Here is a 7480-nt window from a genome sequence, read left to right on the forward strand (position 1 = left end):
GCGGGGAGGGTGGCCGGCAGACCTGCCATCCAGAGGTGCCAGAGCCTGGGGCCAGCAAGAAGTCACGTGGAGCCGGGGAGAGCACAGCCCCTGTTAGTCCATCAATTTCCAGTCCAGGTGAGCCAGTGTCGGCTATAGGAGCCCACGGGTGGTGGCCTGTGCTCCCAGCTGAGATAATTCCTGCACATGCACTGACCACAGGGTAGGTGCCAGGAGCATGGCGGGGTGGGGGGGCAGGGAGCACACCTTGGGATAGGGCAGCAAGAGAAGGGGCATGGGACCCTGAGGGACAGGGTGGCATCTGCCTAGGGGGGCAGTGATGTGGGGCGGGGCTAGAAGCTGGGCTTGGCTCACCTGGGAAGAAGAGGCAGTTCAGGGAGGTGCAGAAGCATGAGCCCTGGAGGTGGTCCCGGAGGCTGCCTACCGCAGCTGTAGCCTGGGGCGGTGGGCAGGGTGGAGACGGGAAACAGGAGCAGAGCCAGGGAGCTCTCAGGCCTCAGCAGAGTGCAGCCTGCTTTGGGCCACGTCCCAGGAGCCCGATCTGCTCTGGAGGGTACAGGGAAGGGCCACCGTGCTGGGGACCAGGACTCGAGAGCTGCAGCCAGTGATGGATGCCCAGGTGGGGCCCAAGGAGGGTGAGAGTGCAAGGCACCTGAGGGGTGGGAGAGGGCGTCTTTACCCACAGTCCCTCTGGCTGGCCAGCCACCCTGTGTGATCAGGCTGGGGCCTCAAGGACACCAGGCGAAGGTCTCAGAAGGATAAGACAAGCTGTGTGGGAGGACTTCACTTCTGGGCTCTCAGGGTCTCCCTCCGCCCCACCTCTCACCACAGGCTGCTTCCAGTGACCAGTGGGTACAACAGAAACTCCGGGGCCCCAGAAAAGTGAGCCCCGTGTCCTGCGAGCCGCCTGCAAGCCTCACAGCCCCATGGCCTCTGCTTCCCGCCACACCTGGGGGAGCAGCTGCAGCTTCAGGGTCAAAACAACTGCTGGGGTAACAGCCAGCCCCCCCCCCAGGGTCAGGGCCCAGTCCATGTGTCCCAGAAGCCCTGCAGGGACGACTTGCAGCCCTTCCTGCTGCTGCCTGGTTAAAAGTTGGCCTCCGGCTAACGCAAAAACAGCATCTGCCCCTTTTCAGGGAAATGAAGACCCTTGTGTGAAACGTTTGTTGGTCCATGTGTTCCTGGGCCCCTGTGTTCCTGGGCCCCCTGTGTTCCCGGGCCCCCTGTGTTCCCGGGCCCTCTTTATTACTGGGCCCTTGTGTTCCCAGGCCCCTGTTCCTGGCCCTGTGTGTTCCTGGCCCCCCGTGTTCCTGGGCCCCTTTGTTCGTGGGGTCCTGTGTTCCCGGGCCTCCTTTATTACGGGCCCCTGTGTTCCTGGGCCCCCTGTGCTCCTGGGCCCCTGTTCCTGTCCCCATGTGTCCCTGGCCTCCTGTGTTCCCGGCCCCCTGTGTTCCTGGCCCCGTGTGTTCTCAGGTCCCTATGTTCCCAGGCCCCTGTGTTACTGGGCCCCACACAGTTCTGCAACACACATTTCCTTGAGTGGATCTAAGGTTGTAGCTCGTGTTTACCATGGTGATGCCGTGTGACACTGAGGCCCAGCTGGCCGGTGGCTTCCCAGGATGGAGAGAGTTCACACAGCAGGTTCCTGGCCTGGGCTCTAGAGACAAAGTGGCTTCCCCTGTGGGAGTGCTCCCTCTGCATGTTCAGGGGTCCAGGGGACAGTGGGGGCTTCAAGTCTGCAAGCCCAGGGCATGAAGCCCCCAGCCAGTCTAAAACTGCGACCCTACAACTGAGGGCAGGGATGGGGGGATTCCATTGTCTTGGGGGTCTTTGATTGACACACTAGCCCTGTTTAATTGATCACAGCTTCCTGGCTTCATACTTATAGTTATCATTATTCCTAGGAATAATTTATTTTATTGCATCTCAGTTTATGATCTGCAAAACACTTCTTAGCATTCTTTTGGAGAGGGCCTTAGAGAATCAGTTAAAAACACCTGGTCACTTGGAGAAGTGTTGTCAAACTGACTCCACCAGGTCTCACTGTGTGAGTACTAATGGGGACGCTGTGCACCAAGGCTCTGAAGAACGCAGCCCAGAGGTGGAGGGAGGCCTCCTGCCTCGCTGACCCCGGGCGGGTGGCACACGCTGAGGCTCTCCCACCTGCAAGATCTCTGTGAGGCCCTACCAGAGCCTGTCCCACCCGTGGTGGGAACTGAGCTCACGCAGCCCACCAGAAAGTGATCCTGACCAGGGCTGGAGGAGGGGGTGCCTGGCTCCACATGCCCTCTCCCACTCATCACCTCATCCTTCCTCTGGGCGCCATGCAGGCTGGGTGCCATTCCTGTCTTCAACTCTGGAATAAGATAGCTGTCCACCAAGCTCCTGGAGACTTCCCGGGGGAGCATTGGCCCACGTGGGCAGTGGGTGTCCCACCCGGGAACAGCAGCCCACAGCTCTGGGGCTGAGGACGATGCTGTTTCTGTTCCCGTTTCTGTCCCAAGGGGTGAGCAGTGGGGAGTGAAGCTCGTGTCCTCTTGACCCCCTCCTTTCTGGACTCCTGTCCATTGGCCACTACTGACATGCTCTGGACCATCTCGCGACCAGAGGCCAGCAGTGGCCTTGGCGGGAAGGAAGGGAGAGAAAAGGCCATTTGCTCTCATGGCATCTTCCCCAAAGTCAGCTCTGGGTGCCCAGACCCCCCTCCTTCCCAGGCAAGGTCCCATCCCACCTAGGACGCCCTTGAAAGGGAGACGGGCTGCAGCTGCACCCATCTGCCTGGTCTGTGCCTGACAGCAGACAGAGTGGCGCAGAGGCGGCTGGTGTTGGGCTTCTCAGAGACGAGTCGGCCTCCCGCCTGCCCCTGACCACAGACTGCCCAGTGAGCGGTCTGGAGCCCTGAGCAGATGCCTGGGGGTTCATCTTCCAGTCTGAACGATGCTGTGAGCAAAGGCAGGACATTACCAGGCTGCAGTGGCAGGCGTCCGTGTCCCAATGGGCCTAGGTAGCATAGCCACTGTCCCCAGAGGGCCCACTGTCCTCCCAGGACAGCCACCATGTAAGGACCAAACATGTGCTTCCCTGCTCAGCGTCTTGAGGAACTCCAACGAGGGGCAAGGGAGCCACCAGTGGGCCCTGCAGCCCAGCCCAGCACTGTGCCCCTCCTGCAGCCCTGCTGCCCCTGCGGTGCCCACCACATCCCTCCTCCCTGCTGCCACCTCTGCACAGCCAAGCTGCCATGCTCATGGGGTCCCCAGTGGTATGTCTCTAGGGAGTGTCCTCAGTGTATTCTGCAGGTGACAGTCATTCTCAGATCCAGAGAGCTGCTGAGGGCAGTCCCGGGGGCTGCTGTTCTCGGGCGGGACACCCACTGCCCACGTGGGCCAACGCTCCCCCGGGAAATCTCCAGGAGCTTGGTGGACAGCTATCTTATTCCAAAGTTGAAGACAGGAATAGCACCCAGCCTGCATGGCGCCCAGAGGAAGGATGAGGTGATGAGTGGGAGAGGGCGTGTGGAGCCGGGCACCCCCTCCTCCAGCCCTGGTCAGGATCTCTTTCTGGTGGGCTGCGTGAGCTCAGTTCCCACCACAGGCGGGCAGCAGCCAGCTGGCCATGCCCACAAAAAGGGGTCCCCTGCTCCCTGCTGTAGGCCAGGCATTTGCTGAGGATGCCACAGCAAGTGTTCACGGTGACAAAGGGCACCAGCTGCACCTGCCTGTGGGGAAGAGGAGCAGGTGACCACACAGGGACAGTGCGCACAGCAGGATCACCATCACCCCCTGCAGGGAGGAGTTCCTAGAACTGCAGGCGCGGTGCTCGTCCAGCCCTGATCCTCTGCAGCCGGGTGGCTCGCGCAGGTCATGACCTCAGGCACCTGCCTGTAGGATGGCACCACGGGGCTGGCTCCTGGGACTGAGATCTGAGCAAGATACAGCAGCAGGCCCCAGGGTGTCTGCAAGGTGGCCTTGTCGCCCCTGCACCACACTCACTTCCCACAGCTGCTGGCATAAAAGGCGACAGTGGCACTGTCACCCCTCCCATCTCCCACACTGCGGACCCCAGCTGCAGTCAGGGGCATCTGCAGACCCCCTGGCATTCTGGGCCCAATGTTGGTGTTTCTCTTCTGAAACCTGCTTGAGCCTCAGGGGAAGGGAGGGCCTCAGAGTGGGAGAAATGGGTGGGGCTCAGACTCTGGGCCTTGGTCTGATCCCTGTGCCCTCTGTGCATGGGCCTGCATGGCCTGTGGCAGGGGCTATCAGGTCACACGCCAAGGCCTCTGAGAGCTGACCCAAGTGTACGTCCTGACCAGGGCCGCCATTCAGCCTCTTGGCTCCTGACTGGCTGAGAGGCTGCAGGTCACCAGCAAGACAGTGAACCTCTGTCCCAGGGTGTCCCACTGTCATTTGGAAGGACCAATGCCCCCTGAGTCTCAAAGCAGCAGGAGTACGGTCAAGAGGCATCTGCCTGCCAAGGGTAAGAACATGATCCCCAGCAGTGAGGCCCGGTCACCTCCCAGCCCAGGGTGAAGTAACCAGTTGAGGCTCTGCAACTGGCCACGTTCCAACAGCCCCTACCCTGCACGCCACCTGCTCCCGGTTCCCACCCATGGCGGCACCCTGTTCCCTAAGAACCAGAGCTTTGGCCAGGTTCTGTGTGAGGAAAAGGCTCCCATGATCCACAAGTAGCTGGGCTACCTGTCCTGAACAAGGTGGACTGGTGGCCAAGAGCGGGCGGGAGGAGCCGGGCAGAGTGAGCCGTGTGCGGGAAAGCACTCGGAGCCTCCTCTGCCAGGGCCCGACACAGGGCACAGGGCGGAGCAGACACCACCCCAGAGCCTGACCACCACAGGGAGCAACCTGGCCACACACGAGAGCCCCAAGAACCTCTCAACAGAAATGCAGACCCATGTGGCCTGACAGGTGAATAGGCCAAAGTCTCCACGGAAAAGACAGGGGAGGAGAAAAGAGAGCACTCACCTGGCCATGGATTGTCCCAAGGCGCTGACCTGGCCCTCTGCCCAAACCTCCCACATCCTCCACCCTCAGAGGGGCCTGCCCATTGAGGCCCAGCGCCCCCTCCAGCAGCTCCCAGATCAGAGACCCAACCAATAGGACCCACCTAGTCACCACATATGGGGCAAGGCAGATGACGAAGGACCCGATGCAGGCGCTGACACTCCTGATGGCTCCCGGGCAGCACCTCTCTGCTCATGGAGGCAGCAACATTGGCGCAGCCTGCAGGGACAGGAGTCAGCCATCAGATCAACAGGAGGGGCCTGGGCAACCTGAGCCCAGACACCCAGAAGGCAGGGGTGAGGTGGACTGACCAGGGCGGGTTCAAGGAGGAGGTCCAGGCTGGAGAGCCTGAGGAAGGCAGAGGACAGGACAAGGGAGAAAGAGCGAGGAGGAGGAGGAGGAGGGGCTGGTTTTCTTTGTGATGCACACGAAATAAAGGAGGCACGGAGGGTGGGACAGAGGGGCAGCTCTCCCCGTGTCCTTCTCTGTGCCTCCCTCCACCCTCCCCTTTCTCTTCCTTCCCTTCTGTGCAGGGGGACCTGAATCAGGCCCTTGTATGAGGAGCTGGACTGAGACCCCAGCGAGGGAGAAGGCACTGGCCTGCTCACTGGGGCAGGACAGAGGCTGGGGGTGGGGGCCATCCACAGCCGGAGGGGGTAGGGACAAAACCTCTCCAGCAGCAACTCAGAGCAATGACCCTGGCTAGAATGTCAGTGGTCAGACCCATGCCACCTAGTGAGCCGACCCACCCCAAGGCTTGAGACCAAGTCATAGCAAGGGACCAGGTCATCTAGGGGCAGAAATGGCTGTGGACTTCAGACCCACACCCCTTGTCCTAGGAGGGGAGCAGGGACTGAGCTCTGCAGCAGGGTCCTCAACAAACCTCTCTGGTGACCCAGACCTCACACTCCTGCAACAGCTCCCTGGGTGCTGTGGGCACATATTACAGGAGGCGAATACGGATGCTGAGAAACCCCTCCCATGTGCTATCACAGAAAGAGTAAGAAGGTGTGAAGCTGTGGGCAGGGTGCTGGGAAACCCGCTAAGTAGATGCTGGTGTTGGTGACTGCCGCTCATAGTCGGTTGCAAGCCAGCAGCCAGGAGAGAAGTGCGGACTCCCAGGTGGTGCTCTAGCAGAGCGAGCAGGCTAGCACGGCGCGATGGCCAGCCGCTGACCCCACGTGTAGGACAGCTCAACGCGGTGTCGGACGCCAGAGAAGTGTCCAGGAAGCCGACGGCCAGGCTCGCGCTAGGCCCTGACGGTGGCAGCTCGCACAGCATGTCAAGCCCCGTGAAGGGCATGTGGAATGCGACCCCCGGTGGCCTAATGACAGATTCACCAGGAAAACGCCCGAGGCGTGCGAGCGCAGCTCAGCGCTGTAGGCACAGCAGAGCAGCACCAGCGCGTTGGACAGCACCGTGCCGGTCAGCGCCAGCGCCAGCAGCCCCGCCAGCAGAGCCTCGCCCAGGCCCAGGGCGCTGGCGGCTCGCCAGGCGCCCTGGGGACGGCGGGAGTCCCGCTCAAGACTCGATTCGGGGAATGCGGAGCAGCGAGGTGGGCGCACCCGCCGTCTCCCGGAGATCCAGAGCCCCGCAGGGTCCAGAGCCGTGCGCCCAAAGCCGCCACAGTGCGGGATTCCGGAAGCGGGAGCTGCCGGGCAGAGCAGGGGACAGCCGTAGGTCGTGGCGCTGTCCGGGGTGCTGAACCTTCGCCCGAGGACTTTCTGGCCCTGAGGCACTTTCCAGCGGCTGATGCGAGGGAGAGGCGGGAGGGTGCAGAGCTCAGGAGTGACAGTCTCTCTGCTGCCACCCTGTCATCCTCTTCCTCTTGGCAGCACCTCCGGAGGAGATTCTGTGTCCCTCTGCTCCCGACCAGGTTGCTGCCTGCAACGGTCACACTTTTTCTGCCCAGAGCTCCCCTGCGGTGACTCATGTTCAGTTCAGTTGCCAGCCAGCAGGTCCTTTATGACTTACTTTGCCCCTCATTCCGTGCCTCACCTGGGTCACTGGCACCAAACTACAGTGACCTGGTGGCTTGTGGGGACAGTGGAGGGAGCAGGGAGCTGTGGGGCAGGGTGCGGCGACAAGGGAGCAGGAGAGAGAAAGCAAGCCCTGTGGGTACTATGCCCCCCACCCCAGCACAAGGCCCGGAGCTGGATCCGTGCAGGCTGGCTGGAGAAATACGGTCTAAGGAGCAAGAGAGGAGGGAGAGGAGGAGGCTGTACAGGGGAGAGGAGAGTGGGAGGCGGGGGAGCGTGGGGGAGGGAAAGGCAGGAGGAGAAGAAGGGGTGGCCAGGAAGGACCCGCTCCCATGGGGGGGGCGATGGAGACCTTCAGCTGGCTCTTGGTGCCCCTGGGGGCGGATGTGTCTTTCCCCATCTGCAGTGTCCCCTCTCACAGCTTCTGAACCTGTCACCTTTGGGAATCTCCCAGTCCTTTGGTCAGTGGCAGGACAAGGACAAGGC

The sequence above is a fragment of the Marmota flaviventris genome, chromosome 7 (genome assembly GCF_047511675.1).
Source record: "Marmota flaviventris isolate mMarFla1 chromosome 7, mMarFla1.hap1, whole genome shotgun sequence".
Lineage (NCBI taxonomy): Eukaryota > Metazoa > Chordata > Mammalia > Rodentia > Sciuridae > Marmota > Marmota flaviventris.